At 41.9% G+C, this 20,709-nt stretch overlaps 1 pseudogene; it reads left to right on the top strand.

Moving 5' to 3' along the window:
• The window catches only part of LOC149242939 (amino acid permease 3-like), a 35,811-nt pseudogene extending 20,845 nt beyond the window's left edge, over positions 1 to 14,966 (top strand).
• The last annotated feature ends 5,743 nt before the right edge of the window (positions 14,967 to 20,709 follow it).

The raw sequence follows: 20,709 nt of genomic DNA, 5'->3' as shown, positions 1-20,709 counted from the left end.
GAAATTGTGACAGATCAGGGCAGCGAGTTTACATCTAAATTGATGGAGAAGCTGATGGAGGAATATAAGATCAAGCACAGAACATCTACTCCATACCATCCACAATCAAATGGCCAAGTGGAATCTACCAATAAAGTTCTTGAAGGTATTATCACCAAGACTGTTCATCTTCATAGAAGAGATTGGGCGGAAAGGCTCCCTGAAGCCTTATGGGCCTATAGAACTACATGGAAGAACACAACAAGACATTCTCCCTATGAACTTGTTTATGGGAAGGAAGTCCTGCTCCCCATTGAGTTCCAAATCAAGACCTTCAAGATGGCAGTCCAATTGGGAATGAGCCTCTCAGAAGCTCAAAGACACAGAATGGACCAGCTAAATGAACTAGATGAAATAAGACAAGATGCAATTCTAAGGACCGATCTAGTTCAACACCAAAGATCTAAATGGCATGATCGTCATATCAAAGAAAGAAAGTTTCAGAAAGAAGATTGGGCTCTATTGTTTGATTCAAAGTTCAAAGACTTCAAAGGAAAGTTTCAAACTCATTGGCTTGGGCCATATGAGATTGATGAAGTCTTTAGCAATGGAGCAGTTCGAGTGAAAACTATTGATGAATTTCATACTCGTCTTATTGTGAATGGCCATCGCTTGAAAATCTACCAAAAGCCATTCTCAAAAGAAGAGTTTGTCAAGTTGCTTAAAGAAGATTCTGCAATCAGGTTGGTGGAGAAGGATTCTTCTCCTCCATCAGCCTAACCTTTGGTTTTTGAAAAAAAAAAAAGAAAAAAAAAAGAATAAATGTATGAGCCTGAAAACCAATCTCTGATTGGCAGTCTCATGCAGAAAACCTGAGGTGAAAATCAGGGTCACCTCACACCTCATGTTTTCCAAATAAAAAAAAAAAATTCTCTCTCTCTTCCATCTCATTTCGCCATTTCATCCATTTCATTCACCATCTCATTCATTTAATCACTCTCACTCCACCTCATTTCTTTCCATCCATCCATCCATTCATTACATTTCATTCCATCAATAAAGTCATTTTTTTTAGATAACTGAAGTTGTTTTGTGCAGCCGGAGGGTATCACTGCAGTTTCTGCAGCTATTTGGCAATTCTGCAGCCATCTAACGATTCCGCAGCTCTCTGCACCTGCATAAAAAAAACACAGTCTGTTTGAAAAGAAATTTACAGTTAAGAAGTCATCAACAATAAGTGGAGAAGAGTCATGCAACAACAATAAAACAATGAAGGGTTAGTGGAAATTGATCAAAGGCAATCCAAGCGCGGATCTGAGGTATGATCTAAATCTTAAACTTACGGTTATCTCATTTTGCAAAGTTTCCGGGGTTATGTTTCTTGCCATTTAATGTAATGATTACCAGTCTTTCCCATCATGCGACCAAAAATCCACGTATCCCCCACACTTATCGGTCATAATCCTCACGATTTTGAAACTCAATTGTGGCTGCTCCTCCATTAAGGTTTTCGTACCTGAGTGATGTAGACTACTGTACTACGTCTCTCTAAGTCATAATTCCCGCAGCCAAGTGTAAACCCATGACCGAAACCTAAGGACCTAACCGTTTCTACCCATCATTTCATAACCCTCATACTCTCGTATCATTCCATTCACGCTGTTTCATTTCCACAGTTCCCTTATTCCGCTGTGCTCACTACGCTGCTACCTCAGCCATACTCTGTTTTACTTCTTCCTCTCTGCTAATTCTGGTTATCAGTGAACGTATGTTACGGCTGTTACGGTAGAGCCGTAAATTTACTGTGTTAGGGCCACTGTTGAAGTCGTGTAACCTTTTTTCCAAAAGTCTTAGAACAGAGCCGTAGAGCCAATGGGTAAACTCTTAAGAGTAGAACGAGAGGGTTCAAAATTTCTGGAGGGATATCCTCAAGTTAAAGAAGCTTTGCAGAAAGCAAACTGGCTCCAATGCATCCAGAAATTCAGAGGTTACCACAAAGAGGTTACGAAGGCCTTTGCACGTTCCTTCAGAGACAAAGACAATCAAGTGGAGATAGGGGACCTGAAGTTTACAGTCACTGAGAGCAGTATAGCACAGGCCACTTCACTCCCACAAACTGGAGAAAGATGGTTTAAAAATAGATCAGTACAAGACCAACAGTGGAAGCAAATCTTAAAGAATCCAGGTATGGGTACCAACATTTTTACAAAAGGGATTCCTGTTACTTATGTCAAGGAAGAATGGACAACTTTACTTTTATTAGTGCAAAAATTCTTTACTTGTGAGGGAAGGTTTGGAGTTTTATATGTTTACCATGCCAAAGTCATGATGCATTTCTTAGGAGATGATATTAACCTTCCATATTTTCTACTCTCAAGTCTTAGAAAAATGTGTTCAATTGTCCAAAGGAACCCAAGAAACATTGAATCACATCTGTATCATCATGGTCTTGTTAAGATGCTAGTTGAGGAACAGTTGAAAGCAAAAAGAGATACCTGGGAGATATTTCTTGTGAGAAACCATTTTGAAGAAGCAGGAGAAACCTCTGTACCTAGAAATAGTAGAAGAAAAAGAAAAGAGGCTACCCCTGAAACTGTTGATCAAGAGGAAATTGTCCAAGAACAGATTGAAGAAGAAACTGATGTACATCATTCTGAACATAAAATTGATCCTGAGCCTGGTGTGGACATTGATTAAACAGCTCAAAGAATCATCACAGAAACCCTTTCAGAACTTGCCCAAGAAGTTGCTCAAAAGAGAAAAGAGAGTAGGAAGAAACAAAAGAAAGATAAAGGCAAAGCTGTAGCCCAAGAAACTTACGCTACTCCTGAGAACTCCAGTGAAGAAGATACTCAGCCCTTAGCACAAAGAATGGCCAAACTCCATGAAACTGCCCTTTCCAAGAAGGTGGAAAAACAAAAGCAAAAGGCACAAAAAGAAAAACAGAACATCACCACTGTGAGAAGAAGCAGCAGGTTACAAAGAAAAGTGGGGGCCACAAAGGGTAAAAAGTCACTCATCATTGACTTAAGCACACCTGAGAAGGTTGCTACAAGTCCTGACTTTGAGAAAAGCCCTCCACACGCTGAGTATGTTGAGACCAGTCCTCCACGTGAGGAAAGTCCTTTTGAGCATGAACCTGAATATGAACATGGATCTGAATTTCAGTATGAGCCTAGTCCTAAGAAATCACCTGAGGTTGACCCAGATCAGTAGAAAGTTTATAATTACCTGGAGACGTTAGAACAAGCAGCTGCTGGTCCGAGCACTGTTCAACCTTTGGAGCAGCAAGTTCAATCACTCAAGCAGGAAATATTTGAGCTGGAGGTACTAAATCGCCACATCAAACAAGAAAATGAAAAACTGAAGGTACAAAGCGATGTGGACAAGATGGTCCAAGATAACACCATGCTTCATATGGGCCTATGGCAAAAGGAAAACAAAAAGCTCAAGAAGAGATGCAGGAAGTTAAACAGAGCCTTGATCAATTTAAAATTCAGGTGTTTGATGAAAAGACCAAGAGTCAATGTGGCCACACAGAGAAAGAAGAGAAGGCTGGATGTCTTAGCAGAGGCATCCCAGCAGGTGGACTGAACAATGTTTTTGATTGCATGAGGACATGCAATGCCCTCGTAGTGGGGGTATGTAGAGCCTCTACTTTGCACTTGATTATCCATCATTTCCTACAGTTTTCCCTCATTCATCTCTCTCTTTTGCCTCATTTTCCTTGAAAACCAACCCAGATCATTACATTATATGAATTTAAGCATGATTAAGGATATTTGCTAATGTGTGACTGTTTTGTTTAGATTTTGACATATTTACAGGAATTTCGCAGCCATCTGATGATTCCGCAGCCATCTGATGATTCCGCAGCCTTTTTGTTAATCTTAAGGTTCCACATGTCATTTTGCCAAACGAGCCACATGGGCACTTAGGAATCAAGGTGCTCGAGGTTCCTGTGCTATTGGTTCAGCCAGCCACGTCATTTGTACCTCCGGTCAACAAGGGTCAAGTTACGGTCAACAAAGGCAGCTTAACGGTGATACGTAAGCTGTTGGGTCACGTCAGTTCAAACGGTGATTTGTCCGTGTTACGCAGGTTGTGGGGGACATAATCCAACTCTGGATTCAATGCCCATAACGACCAGAACCTCCAGCTCATCCACGAGGCTTATGACGTGTTATTGAACCTTAATTACGCATGACAGTTAGTTTATTTTTCAAGTTTTAGCTGTACGCATTAGGCCATCTTTCAGATGCCTATAAAAACTAGCGTTTGCATACGCTTAATGTTACTTTTTAGTTGCTGTGTTTTATGAACTTGTTATCATTTTAGTGCATTTCCAAACGCTGTTTTAATAGTGTTGTTCTAGCACTCTTGACTGTAATTTTCTGCACATGGAGTAATAGAAGCAGTGCTGTTCTGAAGTTTTCAATTCCTTGAGTCTTCTTTGGGTATTATGAATGGAGGGCCCCTGTTCATGACTGCCCTTGTATAGTATTTCATGTTTATATTCTTGCTATTTCTTTATTTTCCATTCAACATTTCCTTTTCTTGAAACATGTACAGTTTAATTCTTTTTCATTGATTTGCAGCATTCATTTTGACTGATCAGTATTGTTCTTTTGCAGGTTTTTAACCCGGGATTGTTTTTGTGTTTATGTATTTGCTTTATATCTATTGGTAGTTTCAGTTGACAGATTCAAAGTTGCTGCCTTTACTTTATTTTCATAGTTGATTTTTAGTTTAATTTCTCAAAGTTGTCTGCTAACATATGAATGGTCTCTTTATCACAAATTGCTTATCTTTTAGAGATCAGAATACTAATAACTTACAACTGGCTTTGAGTACTTTTTAGACTAATCTTTAACTACTTTCTAATCGTGCTTTACATAGTACCATATGATAGAAGCAAAGAGTTAGAAAGAGCAAAACATTATAACTAGTCTTTAAAGTAGATTTTTCTCATTTTTGATCACTTTTCTAACTCATCTTTAGCTACTTCCTAATCGTGTTTTACACAGTACTATGTGTTAGAAGCAGGGAGTTAGGAAGAGATAAACATTATCATTGGTTTTTAAAGTGATTTTCTTACCTTTTATTTGCAGCAGCATGAATGGTGTCTAATGCCATTAGAAAGTGGTTCTTTACTTTCAAGTCATTTCAAGTTATTTATTTCTTTCAAGCTTTTCCTTTTCAGCAAGTAGTTAGAAACCACTAATCACACACTCTCACTCATCTAGAATTCACCTTACACACACTATCACTCATCTGTTTATAAATCACCACTCCATCTTAGGAAGATAAATTAACCACAAACAACACCCCCAAACGACAAAAAGCTCTAAGAGGTTGCTTAAGTACATATAGTACACCTTCACTTCATCAGCTTACGAGCCCCGGGTTGACAATTAATGACATCAATTTAGGAACACTAAATTGACTAAACAAAAGGTACATTGAGTCATAGGGTTGTTCGCCCTAAGTTTTGTAATGTAATGTAATGTCATGTCGGCCTACCCATGGTCCGTGGACCATTGGATTGTATAAATAGAGTGAGGCTCTAAGTTGTAAAGGTTATTAGAGATAGATAAGAATGACGAATGGAGTCTAGAAGATAGAGAGCATAGAGGAAAAGTCTAAGTGTCTTGGGTCGTAGTAGTAGGAAGAGGCTCTGCAGTTGAGCGCGTAGAGGCCTAGTAGAGTCCGCAGCTGAGTGCGTAGACCCCTGCAGCTGAGTGCGCAGGGCAGAGTCGAGTCTATAACACAAGAGGAAGAATAATAAAGAGAAGTTTGATTCTAATTATTGTGTATTACTTTCTATGCATTTATACTGTTTTGTTTATCGCGCGCACTTATATGAATATTGAACACTATTAAGTATAATTGGGCTCATACAGATAAGTTAAGTAATCAGATAATATCGGGTTAATAGTAAGGAACTTGGGTAATAACACGGATTGTGCCTCGAGCAGGGCTGCGCGAAGGCAACATCGCAGGCTGTGAGGGACCGATAGATGCGCATAGCGACGTGCACGCAGGGTCAAACTGCGGACCACCAAAAAACCATCAGACATCTCTAGGGTGCAGAAACTTGGTTCTAGCACCCTCCCATACTACTTCAGGTGAGACCTCAGTCCACGCTCCGCGGACTGTTGCCGAAAGGGCCAGTAGTACTGGGATTTGTTTGGCTAAATCATCTCTAAACCTGGGTCAGGCCCCTATAAGCCAACAAATGGTTCTGTTGTTGGGACTGGGATCTGCATAAGGGATGTCTGATGTCGTGTCACTAGAATCGAACAAAGAAAGAAATTGAAGGGTGGTTGGACAAGAAGATTCATGAGTTCGCGGTGCAGGAAAACAAGAATCTGCGAGTATCTAAGGAATAGTGGTTGGAGAGCTACTTATATACGTTAATCGCAGAAATTTTCTTTGCATCCTTTCCTTCTGAGCTGTATGAGTGGATCCCGAAGCTAACAGATAATAAGGGAAGGTGTAGGCTTGACAAACCAATCGTGTGGACTTTGGAATTAGTGCCCAGACTAGAAGTGTCAGCAGATAAGATTGCACGAGCTGTGGACCATTGGCTCGATTGAATTATAGGAGGATTTATCACCGAGTTCGCGGTAGATACTACCGTCAGCTACAATGAGGCAGAACGACGCTTCCTCAAAGGACCGCGAGGTAAGTATATTAAATCTTTTAACACTTGGACTAAGATGCTATTGTGTGAAACGCGGGTTATGCGAATAAATTAATGTTTGGGACTACGTGAAGTGCGAAGATCTACAGAAGTGGAGGTAGTGAAGAATTAGAAACTAGTCCCTTAATTTCACCCTCACGGGAAAGTGAGGAAGAGTTCACGAAATTTTCTCTGAGAAGCGCGATCGTCTGATAAGGCAGCGAATTCTGCACTTACCACCTCCACCTACACCGCCACCTATCTCACCCTCCTCACCTCCATCTCCACCCACCCCACCTCCTCCACCACCGCAGTACAATATGGAAAGTGTGGTCAAACTACCAGTATTCAGAGGAGTAGGGAATAAAGATCCGGACAAATTCTGATTCATGCTAAGGGCAGTGTGGGAAACACAAGGAGTCGTGGATGACAATATCAAAAAGACTACGCTGGTAAGTGAGTTGCAGGATCGTGCATTAACATGGTACATTAAGCATTCTAATGACCATACGAATGCAAGAATCATGGAAATCTAGACCGCGTTGAACAAGGAATTTAGCAGGCCAATGTCGGAGACACAATCAATTATCGGGTTTAAGGAGATCACGATGCTCCCACGTGAGACCCGCTGGGATATGGACCAAGGACTGAAGAGTATGATTCATGAAGCCAACATGACTTTGACGGATGGACAACACCGCGCATGGTTTGTAGCATCACTAACACTGCATTTAAGGACGATGTTGTCACAACAAAATCTTTCTACCCAGGCCGAAGCTTTGGAGATGGCAATGAGATTGCATGAGACCCCTATACAAGACGTTGGTCTGGGAGTCCAAAAAATCCACACGTAATTGCAAAATCTATGTCAGAGATGCAGTGTTTGAAATGGGACAACACACCTCGGCCAAAGGCACGCGGGGAGGTATGGTGTATAAAATGCAAAGGCCAGGGGCATGACAAGGACCACTGTCCAGTGTTTGTGAATTACTTGGCGGGAGGAGGGCCGATGCCGTTAAGACCTGAGGCACAAGCAGGACCAAGCACGATGCCTGCACTATGGTGCGTGATCTGTCAGATAGGAGGAAAACACACTATGAATAATTGTCATCTATTGCAGAAGTATACGCAGATGTCCCAACAATTGTTTTGTAATTTCTATAGGTCGGTAGGCCATGATGAGCGCACCTACAGAAGTTATGAAATAATGATGGATCAGACTCCTGCCGACAGGGTGCAAACCGAAACACGAGCCCTCGACCCAAATATAGGAATGGTGCACACTGGCTTCCAGGGGCACAGACAAGGTCGAGCTGGAATGGGACCAGCAAGGGGTCGTAGACAACTAATTTGTTACAATTGCGAAGGGCCAGGGCACTATGCCTATGATTGTACAAACCCTATAAGGACATCATGTTTGTACTGTACTCAATTTGATCATGAGGCAAAAGATTTCCCTACATTGATAGCAAGGCTGCAGGAAAAAGGGGTGCTCCAACCTCCTCTAACTCAGAATTTGCAGATGATGAGGTCTGAGGCGCGCGAAGAAGACCCAGATGTAAACATAGTGCTCAAGAGCTATATGACCACTGGCGATGATAAAGGTAAGCAGTCAAAAGAAAGTGCATGGGTTCGCAAGGATCCTACAAAGGAACCCGAATTTGATTTAGAACGCGTGAAGGAGACATTCATGGAAGCTAAGAAGAGCTTCACGGAGGCCTCCACTTCAACGAGTAAGGATCAATTAGAACCAGGGATGGATCCTTCAATGCTCACTACCTTTCTAGAGACATGCATGAAACTGCTACGCAACAAGAAGGTAGTAAAAGGACTACAGGAAGTTATCACTAGGTGCGTGGGGTCAGGAGAACCGCGCGTGGTCTGGAATCTTGGAAAGCATGCATTGCGCACAGGAAGGGAAATGAGGTTCACTGCGCAAATCAGCGAATATGAAATGGATCAGGTAATCCTGGATCTTGGATCGAACGCGAATGTACTGCTGAAACAAACATGGGAACGAATGGGCAGACTCGTGCTACAATGGCCTCCTATTCAGTTGTGAATGGCGAACCAATAGAAGATCTTTCCCATGGGAAGATTGCAAGGGGTCACGGTGGATATTGAAGGTGCGAGCGCGTCGGCGGATTTTGAAGTGATAGAGATTGTCGATGACAACAATCCCTATCTCGCACTACTAGGAATAGAATGGGCCACCGATATGAACAGAACCATAAACCTAAAGAAGCACAAAATGATTTTTGAGAAAAAGTCACTATGCGTAGTAGTACCACTAGATCTAGCTGAAGGAGCGTGCTACACTGAATCGGTGCATGACGATGATAGTTATGACGATCTCGATTGCATCTACAATATAATCGCGCGAGAACAAGATTGGGTAAACCCGACTGTAGATGGTAGGATTTCGTGGGAGTGCGAAAGCTCCTACACTTCGGATTCAGACGAAGAAATAGAGCGATGGCAGAATCGGTTGCACGAAGTAACAACGCTTAATTGCAACATGATGGTAAGATCATTGCATTGTGTGACAACAGAGGTAAGGGATCTGCCTATGTATGACAGGTTGATAGCGGTGGATGAATTTCTGACCAAATTTGAAAGCACAGTACCAGAACAACATCGGTTTGATGCTCTGAAATGGGCACTGCGCGCAACGCCCGCAAGGTGGTGGGGTATGCATCTGGTAAGTTTTGAGGACTGGCATGGATGCAAAAGAATGATGCAACTATGATTTGGAAAACCCCCGCTAGGGATGAGAGCCGAATATGAGGGGCAAAACAACTTGCACACCCACCTTTCCCAATGGTTACAGACATATGACAAGCAGCTTGCACAAGCGCACACCACCCCTCGAATAGAGAATCAGAACAAAACACAGCACAAGGAAAGGCGAAGCGTGCTAAGGATCATCCACAGAGAAGCATTTGATAGGGTGTGTGAGGTGCTGAACAAGGTCCACTAGGTGGAATGCACTGACTGGGACCTGCACGTACCAACGGTTTTGATGGGCCTATAGGACCATGTGAAAATCCTTGACCGCGAAAAAGATTTTAAGGTTGAGGAACAGGGTAGGGACCGTAATTTCTGAGGGGCATGCAACGATGAATCCACACATAATAGCACCCGCAGGTATGACAGTGCGTGAAGCCCAGGACAGAGAAATCACACAGTTACACGAGGTAGAGCACATAAGGCTTCAGGAAGCCATTTGGCAAGGGAACCTTAGATTTCGCGAACTCGAAAAGGACTGGGTAAGACTAAGGAAGAAAAGAATTTTGATGGACGCAAAGGTCAAGAGGTTGGAAAACGAGATCAAGCAAGCATGTCTCGTCGATAAACCAAGGATGACAAGGCAAGGTGCGGATGATAATACCGAATTAGAAGACTATCGCCTAGAATTGATTAGTCTACTGCTGTGGCTAGGACCACATATCACCAAACGCAGTAACCAGGGGAACGCACTACATACAGCCAAGCGCGTGGCGCCGACTGTCACGAGGACAATTGAGGATTTTCTGTGGACTATACTGGAAGGTGAGATGGATCCTCGAACAGGCAGTGCGACCACCTGACTAGCTGTAGGAAGAACAATCTTAGCACTCTAGGCAATTGGAATAGAGTGCGAGATTATAGATGATTTTGCCTGGCAGCTGCGCGCTCTGACAGATTCATGTAGGAACAGTCGATCACAAGGTTCGCACTCGCGCAGGGTGGGTTGCGCTGCCGCGTGGGTAGGCGGGGAAGTGACCGTTGGTGTCATTGTTCATGACAGGATGTCTAATTTAAGGCTAAATGGAGCGGGCGGTGGGCATTTAAGATGGGAGTTATGGGCAAGATTGTCGAAAATCTGCTGCCAAGAAAGAATTGATGGCCTAGAATTGGGGGGAATGGTCAAGTTTGAATTCAAAAGGTGCTATAAAACTCTAGGGGCTAGCCACGAGACAACACTTGTTCACTTGAGACTTGAGCGGTTGAATAAAGCACAGAGTGTTGAGCATCGAGCGATATTTGAGCCCCTAAGTTCACTAAAGACCGCATACAGTACAGATAAGGTGACGACTACTAGGAGAGGTTTGGGCTTTGAAGAAGGAACTGCCGGCGAGGCCCCGCCAACTCATACGGTACACGATGTTCTCGAAGGTACTGGGGTTGGGGTAGAAATCCTGAAATCACCTCGAACGCTGAGATCGAAAAAATATAAGTAGACAAAGGGACCAGTCTGCATGTTCCCGAGGAATCCGTGGATTGGTAAGCTATTAATGGAGGAAAAGGGCAAGGCTGTCACCATTGAGACAGATGAAGAGGAGGAGGACTTACAGGCTCTAATTGCCGAGGTAGAGGAAGAAGAAGACGTGGAGGCGGACATCCAACTGATGCGCTCTGCAGCAAAATTTCCCGAGTATGTCCCTTTGCGAAAGGGGAAAGCTAAGGTACCAAAGGATTTGGATGCAACGAAGAGTGCACTCCAGACCCCGCTCCTCCCTGATGGAATTACCTTTGAGGGTCCGCTCCTAGGACGTGTGCCTACCCTAAAATTTGAAGACTGGGACCTCGCGGACAACGAGAAGTTCCCACACTTAGAGATGGAGAGCCTAATGAAACAGAATATGGAGGGGCCAGTGATCACATTACAACCGCGAAAATGGTTGCGCAGTGTGGAGAAGGCTGGGTTGCTTCATCTGCTATGGATACCACACTTTCACCATGCGCCCATCACCATTTTCGTCATCAGGTAGTTGCTTTGCCTGGTGCATGATGGGTACTTATGGCTGGAGGAGCCTATTCCCATCATGACGGATCTCATCCATAGAATTTCTCGGCTTCCCTGTAAGGGAAAGGACCCCACGATGATAGCAGGAAAAAGTGGTGATTTGGCTCTCGCGAAAGCCATGAAGAAAAAATATAAGCTCAAGAAGAAAAAGAGGGGTTACACCATCAACAGTATCAAGGATAAAGGGGTGCACGTAGCCACCCAACTCCTGGCTGGTAAAGTAATGAGAAAATGTTGTGGTGATGAAGTACCAGCACCAGTAGTTGCGTTGGCTGAACAGTGTGCGGAAGGGGTCCAGTTCAACTAGGCCGAGTTCCTCTGTGAAGAATTTTTTCTCAACTACAAGGAGGCCCAGGAGCAGGGTAAGACCTTCCACTACGCGTGGTTGCTCTTGTCCATCTTGCTAGTAGCGGGAGAACTGCTGGAGGACAGTCAATTCCCGAGCATTGAGCGTGACTTACCAGGGGCCGCAAAGTACGCTTCGCTCTGGGTTATCATGGACGTGAAGAGGATTCGTGATACAAAATTTTTCTAGGTGCTCATGGAGGCAAGCATTCAGATGTGGATTAATAGGAAGCCATGCTTGTCCCCCACAATGCACAACAGTGTGCAGAGTTTTGTAGACTTCAAGGCGGGCATGCACAATATTTACATCAAGGCACGAAAGGATCCGACACAATAGTGGACAAAGCTCCCATTCATAGCCACTCACGACGCGATCTTTACAGTCTTAGAGACATGGCCTCCCAAGTGGCGCGCCCCGGATTTTTGCAGAGATGGAAACGGTGGTCGTACATAAAAGGAAGGATGAGGCCAAGCTACGCGTCACACAACTGGCCAAGAAAAGGTGCAACGAAAAAGCGGCAGCTGAGGTAAGGGCAGTCCATGAAGCGGCACAGGCAGCCACGGATCAAAAGAAGGTTGACGAAGCAGCAAAAGCAGCGCAGGTAGCAGAGGCCGCAATAACGCAGACAGAGGAGGGTTAGGAAGTTTCTAGAGGACAAGAGGCACCGGACGCAGACCTTGTAGAAGAGGGCGTGGACCTAGGAACCACTTCGACCCAAATCAAACGGTCATGCATCTCAGAGAGATTGGGTCCATGGAAAAAGTTCAAGGCCTCGAAGCTGGCCATCGACCCGATCACATTAACTAAAGGAGGCCTCTACAACATCGGAAAGACGGTTCGTGATGTCACCAAGGAAGTGCTCCAAGAAGTTATGATGGAGCAACAAACTATGTTGGGGGCCCTAAGGGCACAACTGTAGGAACTACAGGTGCAGACTCCGTAGGAAGGTACCTTGTCCACCTACGTCATAGCAGGTACATCAACAGTAAAATAGATGCTACGCTCAAGGATGACCAATACCATAGTGTTACCGAAAGGAGCACTAGTAGTAGAAAATGAGATCGACAGAGCTACGGTTGGCAGGATCAAAGGACTTGGCCTCAATTTGGCTTCCCTTCCATGAGAAACATTATACCATTTGCAGGATGGAATAACATCAGAACTTTGCGCCACGGAGGGCCGCGCGATACATGTTCTAAGTGAGAAAAATATAGACATCGAACAACTCAGCCTGTAGCGTGATGAACTGGTATCACAGACTCAGCGGTTGGAACAGGTGGTAGACGATGCTTGTAAATGCATCCTAGAGCTGGCCATCCCAGCAGATCTACCAGCAGCAGAGTGGATCCACAGGTTGGCGATTGACGTTTGCGAAGCTAGAGGAGAAACGGTTAAGCTAGAGTTGAATCTTCAAATCGCTAAGATGCGGTTGAAGGTGTAGCCTTCCACTCCCTCGGAAGTCAGAGATCAGTGTGCTAGCGCTATCCAAACAGGGTTGGAAGAAACTGGACATACAGTACAAGACTGTACCGGTATGTTGGAACAAGCATTTGTGGTCCTCACATCTTTGTAGGAGGACCCCAACATACAACGCCTGGAAACAGAGGCACACGAACTTCAGGAGTAGTACGACAGTGTCCAAGGAACTACGCAGACAGTAGTCCTCACTCAATGGCTTGCGAAGATGCAGCAAGCTAAGGCACTGAAGGAGCAGGTGGATGCGGCGCGATAGAAAGAGGCAGTTCTCAAAGCACGTGTCCAACCATGGATTGACGAGGCCTTCACCATCACGGTAGATATCGAAGGCAAGCTCGCACATATGCAGGGGATGTACGCACTAAGGTAGGGATTTTATCCTGACAAAGAGGCTTCAGAAGAGCGCATGAAGTAGGTCCAGCAAACCGCAGAGCAGTGCGTTGCCGACCTCCGAGCAGTGCGGGACCAGTTGGAGGGACTCCGCACCAAGATCACCGCGCCAATAGAGTGACTCGAGGGTGAGTCACGATGTTTGTGTTGGGGGCTTGTTGGGCATGGAATCCCCCCACAACATGTTTTGGGGCTCAAAGCCCAAGTTTTGGTCAAATATGTTGTAAGACTCCGCGAATTGCGAGTGTGGAGTGTGAAATGTACATTGAGTCATAGGGTTGTTCGCCCTAAGTTTTGTAATGTAATGTAATGTCATGTCGGCCTACCCATGGTCCGTGGACCATGGGATTGTATAAATAGAGCGAGGCTCTAAGTTGTAAAGGGAATTAGAGATAGATAAGAAGGAATAATGGAGTCTAGAAGATAGAGAGCATAGAGGAAAAGTCTAAGTGTCTTGGGTCGTAGTAGTAGGAAGAGGCTCTGTAGCTGAGTGCGCAGAGGCCTAGTAGAGTCTGTAGCTGAGTGCGTGGACCCCTGCAGCTGAGTGTGTAGGGTGGAGTCGAGTCTGTAACCCAAGAGGAAGAATAATAAAGAGAAGTTTGATTCTAATTACGGTGTATCTACTTTTGTATTACTTTTTATGCATTTATACTGTTTTGTTTATCACACGCACTTATATGAACAATGAACACTGTTAAGTATAATTTGGCTCATACAGATAAGTTAAGTAATCGAATAATATCGGGTTAACAGTAAGGAACTTGGGTAATAACATGGATCACGCCTCGAGCAGGGCTGTGCGAAGGCAGCATCGCAGGCTGCGAGGGACCGATAGATGCGCATAGCGATGTGCATGCAGGGTCAAACCGTAGACCACCAAAAAACCATCAGACATCTCTAGGGTGTAGAAACCTGGTTCTAGCACCCTCCCATACTACTTCGAGTGAGACCTCAATCCGCGCTCCGCGGACTGTTTCCGAAAGGGCCAGTAGTACCGGGATTTGTTTGGCTAAATCATCTCTGAACCTGGTTCAGACCCCTATAAGCCAACAAGAATTACATTTGTGGTTTTACCTACGTGCATTGCCATCTTAGTTCCATTGTTCAATGCTGTGTTGGGACTTTTGGGTGCCGTGAACTTTTGGCCATTGCTGGTGTCATTTCCTGTGGAGATGCACATTGTCTGGAATAAAATTCCATGGTGGACACTAAATTGGAGCCTTTTGGAAACTTTGAGCTTCATGTTTTTTGTTGTAACAGTAGTAACAACTATTGGCTCCATAGAAGGGCTTGTGAAATAAAAAACCACATAAAAGCCTCCCAATACGGTATTAAAAATACAGAGATGTTGCAATACTTTGTGCCTATACCATTGTTTCTATGAAGCTACTTTCTTAGAATGACAAAATGGGGTAGACTAAAGTTCCAAGTCAATGTTGGAGCTACAGGTGCATGAACTAAAGACAATTGCATCAACATGTATCTTTATAATTGACTTTGTTAGTTGAAACTGGTCCAGCTGGACACTTAACAAACTATTTCTTTTTTACTAATTGTTATAGTTGGAGAATGAACATATATCATTCGTGAATATGTGCATTGTGAACCATCTTAGTTGTAGGGTATTGGATGTACTAAAGTGAATAATAAAGTAGTGAGCTGCAAATTAATTTGTGTATATTTCATCTCCTTTTACCGATCTTCATTCTTGGTAACTGCAAGCTTTTTCTTTTTAACATGTTATCAAAGTCTGTACTGAGCTGAAATCTCCGTATCAGAAAAGTCGATGGAATTTTGCAAGTTTAAATCTCATAGATTATAAAACTAGAAAGATTGTAGAGATTATAATTTTAGTTTCTAGTCTGTGTTTGTTGTTTTCTTAAATGTGTTTAGAGATAAGGAATTCAGTCTTGTGCTGAAGAGAGACGTTGGAATGTTGAAGTTGTTTGAACAATTTTTTTTTTAAATTTTGAAGTATTGTTACAAGAAGAAACCATTGAAGTTCTTTTAGAATATTTATGGTGGTGTTAAAGTAAACCAACACTATGCATTGTTACTCTGCTTTGATTGGAAAGAGTGGTGTTGAGTCTAACGTAGTAGAAAAACTTTGATGAAGAAAAAAGTCTAAAGATGTAAGGGAACTACCATGAGACAATATCACATGGATTAATCATGAAGAGTGTTCTTGGTTCCAAGGTAATCACATGCCGTAACACCCCAAAATGACATATGAATTATCGACATTTACATTATAATTATATTTACATTTTCATGTGGAAGTTAGAGGAATTTTTGTTAATATTTACAAACAAGTAATGCTATTCTATTAATATAATGGAATCTCAAAATTCTTGAGGGTAGACAGGTAAACGAACTCTAACCTCCAACCTATTAGGAAAAAATAGTTACACCCCTATCTCCTCGAGATAAAAGAAGTTCTCAGTGGAGAAGGGGGGTTCTGCTTTTTTTGTTTGGAAAACAGAAGGAAAAGTGATGTGCAAACATTGACAGGATGGTGCCAAAGATAGTGGTCCTGAGCTAGATAAGAACCAGTGGATAAACTTTGTTACTAATGAATATTAGAAATGTTAGACCGAGATATGGTCTTGAGTTCTATTGTTGAGAACTCACTGTTATCTACTATATGGAGCGGAAGCTCGAGGGGAGAAGTGGACGTAATTTCCCTTGTCAAGGTTGGGAGGAACGACCTCATCCATGTGGAATTCGTGAGATTATAAATTTGCAAATAAGTATTTGTACTTCCATATTTATATAATTAAGCGTTGAATCTTATTATCTGTAAATGAAAAGTAATGGTTGTAGTAATTATTGTGTAGACTATTCCACTGTGGAAGTCGTATTGCTGAAATTACATAGATAAATTAGATATTGGCCAAAAGGACTCTACTGTAGTAAAAATTACAGAAAAGATTTAGAAGCTTGTTTACTGAAATAAAAGTATACATGATGTAGTTGAACTTATGGTTTTTCATATTTTCTATTATTTCTTAAAGGTAAATCATCCTAATTCTTGTGTACTTAGTTGGGTGGAAACACTACTACTACATGAGAGTAGAGTATAGATTTCTTAGTCTAGCAAGTGTACCTGTACAACCTGTGTATAAAAATAGTAAACAAAAAGTAATAGGGTTGAGATAAAGCATTCAACTAAACTTGAAAGTTGTTCTAATCTCTTGAATTAGATATCAAGCCAAGTTGTACATTAGCTAGAAGGTTAAATGAAAGATTAAACCGAACTAGCAAGGAATTTTCCTAAGACCGTGGTTGTTGTGATTATTATAGTAGTATTGAAACTTGGAAAGATGTTTTTCTTGAACAGATAGGCCCAAATATACTCCCACGGGAATTATTCTTATTAGCTTCAGTAAAGGAAAAACTAAATAATGTATAGAGTTCAAGATTCATACCAATCGGAAAAGCATAGAAAAGAAATACAACATATGTAGGGTTAATAAAACTGTAGCTGAGAGCCACATAAATAACAATAAATAGAAAAGATACATTAAGTTTGGCCAATGCAAATTTACAAATTTTAAACCTTGGTCTAGCTTCATCCATTAATGTGAATATGAAACCCTGCTATACGAGTTGTTTTCGGGGTAAGAAGGAATATTGAGGGAGTTGAGACCAGGGCTGCCAAAGTACTTCGGTTGCCAGTCCAGTCTCCCTCGTACCTATTTCAAATTAACTGTAATAAATGTACAAGAAAGTAAATATATAAAACTGTAAGAAGGAATTCATATATAAGTATGCACGAGAATATGAAACAAACTACCTTGATAACAAAACTATAAAAATTATCATAAGAAACAATTATTCTTAGTCAATAACGTTGTAACACATCATGCTGCCAGACAGATAAATGAACTAAGTACTCTCATCCCTCCAAAGAGGAGAAGTAATAGAACCCTTATAAATTACAATAGTATTAAATGGTTACCTGGAAACCCCATGAAGTAACAGTAGCAAAAACCTGAGGAAAATATAGGATATATTTAATCCTTCCATCATTTGCTATTAATCAAAGATAGAATTCATTGAAATGTTCTTTTAGTGCATAGTCGAGAAGTGCATGCAACAGAGACTAAAATAATTACTGCTAAACCAGGAAAAATACCCCAGTTGAAAAGTAAAAAGCCAAATAGATCATATGCCAGTTCACTATGTTCTCAAGGACCTAAAAATTGTTTATGGTTACTTGTAGAAGGGGCAGGAATTGGGAGATCTCCCTAGCTTGAACTCTGCAACCAGAGATAAAGAGGAAGGCAACTGACTTAGTTATAACTCTGTATTGAAATAACAGGTCTAGAAGTGGAAAAAAAACCTAAGGCCATTAATGTTATCTAGGAGGTTGGATTACCGGGAAGCCCTCATTGGCGAAAGGAAGTGAAGAACCAATTCTTCGCTGACGCCATCAAACCATGAATGACCTGAGGATGACTTTGGACATAATAAACCCATTGGCAGAAACGGGAAGTGTTAACAGAGTGCGTAACAAAAATCTATTCAAGAAAATCAACGACTGAATAAGAGGGGTTTTGTCTGCAAAATGCTTACCCGCATAGCTTGAGGACTCCAAGTTGTTTAAAGAGAACGACTACAGAAGCTCTTCTTGAGGTGGCATAGCGCAACAGGGAGAAGGTAACGTGCAAATGAAACATTTGGGCAGCAGATCATGTTCGGACTCTAAGTTAGAACTTGATAACGGGAATGACAAAGGGAAGAAAATAATTGACGCAGATCCTAGTGCCACTGTGACCACCACCAAGATCTAGAAGATTGAGCTTGGAGATCTAGAAGAGGGGGAACACCTATTCTACTCATAGATGTGGGTGAAGGGTTCTCCGTTGCAGTTCATTATCGACAACGGGAGCCAAAAGAACCTCATTTTAGTAGAGGTCATGAAGTGGCTGCACCTACCGAATATAACACATCCACAACCATGCACCATCGGGTGGCTTCACTATGGACATGATCTCCACGTCAGCTAGTAGTGTCACCTTCCCTACAACATCAAGCCCTTCACGGATGAGGTACTGTGTAATGTCGCTCCTCTTGAAGTGTGTGATGTGTTAGGGTCCTATGATTCATAGGACCAAATGATGATTGCATGTTTTCTTTCAATATATCCAATTGTAAATAATATTGTATATTGCAAATTATTTCCAAAAAAAATATAAACAAAAATAAAAAATGAAAAAAGGGTATATATAAAAAATGGAATAGAAAAAAAAAGGATGAAAAAGAACCCCATAAAAAATAGAATTTAAAGTGATGCAAATTCAAATTCCACTAAAAGATAAATACTTTGATTTTCTAGAATAAACTGATCGTTGTGTGCAACTTGTTTAAAATGCAACAATCCTGAGTCATTGTTTAGGTCATACAGTGTAAACCAAACAAGTTTCAATTTTTGTTAATTAGATTAGAGAATAAAATTAGCCAAGCTGTGTAATCTTGGCTAAAAATAGTTAGGTAGATTAGGTGAATAAATTTATCCAACAGTTTGATATGGATCAATGAATTAGTAGGGTTAGGTTGCAGTTAGATTAGATGAGTTTCCCCTTTTTAAAAGAAAAGAAAATAAAACAAGCGTCATCACCTCTAAATGCACCCTTTATCAGTCAAAATTAACCCTAGTATAGAGGAAAATGGAAATTAAAGGGGTTGAAATAAACAAAATTAATTTTTCGGGTCGTCCTATGCTTGGCACAAAATATATTTTATCCAAAGTTTGAAGTTCGAATTATAAAGTCATAAGTGAAAAAAGGCTTGTTGCTGAGTGTTAACCTTCGCGACGATCATCATCGCCAACCAAATCAACGACTCTCAAGGACTTTTGGAACCCTCCCCACTACCTCGTCTATCTTTATTGGAAAAAGGGGGGTCCGAAAAAGTTGTTTCCCCGTCCGGCCCCACGCCTCTGTTTCACCCCCTCATTCTTTCACACCCCCCACCATACCGCATACCGCTATCCCCCCCGAAAAACTGCCTCACCATCATTCCTTCCCACCAACGTTCTCGATGCCTATTCTACAAATCCATCCAAGACACCTGTCTCCCTATCCCCTAACTGTTAAATATTTATTCCCACTCCTAAATTACTGCTAATCCCTCTAACATCCCCATGCCTGCAATAGGCACATTCCCAACCATAAAAACATCATAATTTACTGAATTTTTTGCCTTCACTATCTCTGAACTCTGCAAGTATTAAAATTCATAATTTACCCATCAGTCCAAACGGATACGAGTATAGGACTAACAATGACCCTATCATCTTCACCATCATGAACAACCTTTCGTTTTCAAGTTTTTTCCTGTCAATTCACTCCACTGTCCTATCTTTTTGTTCCTTAGATTTCTTGATATGGATCCTAAAATTAAGACTGCCACTAGTGCTGAAAACCCCATGATCCCTCCACTCACTGACCTAGATCACCTTCCCCTGGTTGACAAAGATTATAATATCTTAGAACCAAAGTGAGAATTTGATTTTTTTCGAGTTGAATAATTGGCTCAAAGATCTTCATCTTAGCCAAAGTGATGAAATCCGCCTCTAGGAATGAATCTACTCCTCTACATGTTTCCCCAAAAACACTATTTTCCTGAATTTATTCTCAAATTCAGAGTTTACTACATACCTAATCACAGAGCCATAATATGCCCCACCGGTGAAGTTCTGTTTGCAATTACCTCTCAGTCCATCCAACATATGATGTTGATTCCTCAAAATAGTGCCTCCACTCCTTTTTCAATAGAAGCCCTAAATGAACTATACCAAAAGCTAAATTTTTCCCGAAGGGCTAGGATTTTTGAGATTTTCCTCCCTGAGGATACACAGTTACCTAAGAAAAACCCTCCCTATCCTTCTTCAATGTTTCCAGAAAGAGCCAAGCAAATCATATCAATGCTTTCATATTTATTAGGTTACTATTCTGATGAATGGGTAGATGAACCCATCTTAGGTTTTCTATCCATATTTTCCACTGAAGAAAATCCCTCAGTTGTGTTTGATTTTAG

This window comes from Pinus tabuliformis, chromosome 8, assembly GCF_031772625.1.
Source record: "Pinus tabuliformis cultivar Carrire ecotype Pingquan chromosome 8, CPIR1, whole genome shotgun sequence".
Lineage (NCBI taxonomy): Eukaryota > Viridiplantae > Streptophyta > Pinopsida > Pinales > Pinaceae > Pinus > Pinus tabuliformis.
The sequence above is the reverse complement of the archived record's forward strand: the minus strand, read 5'-3'. Positions and strand labels throughout refer to the sequence as shown.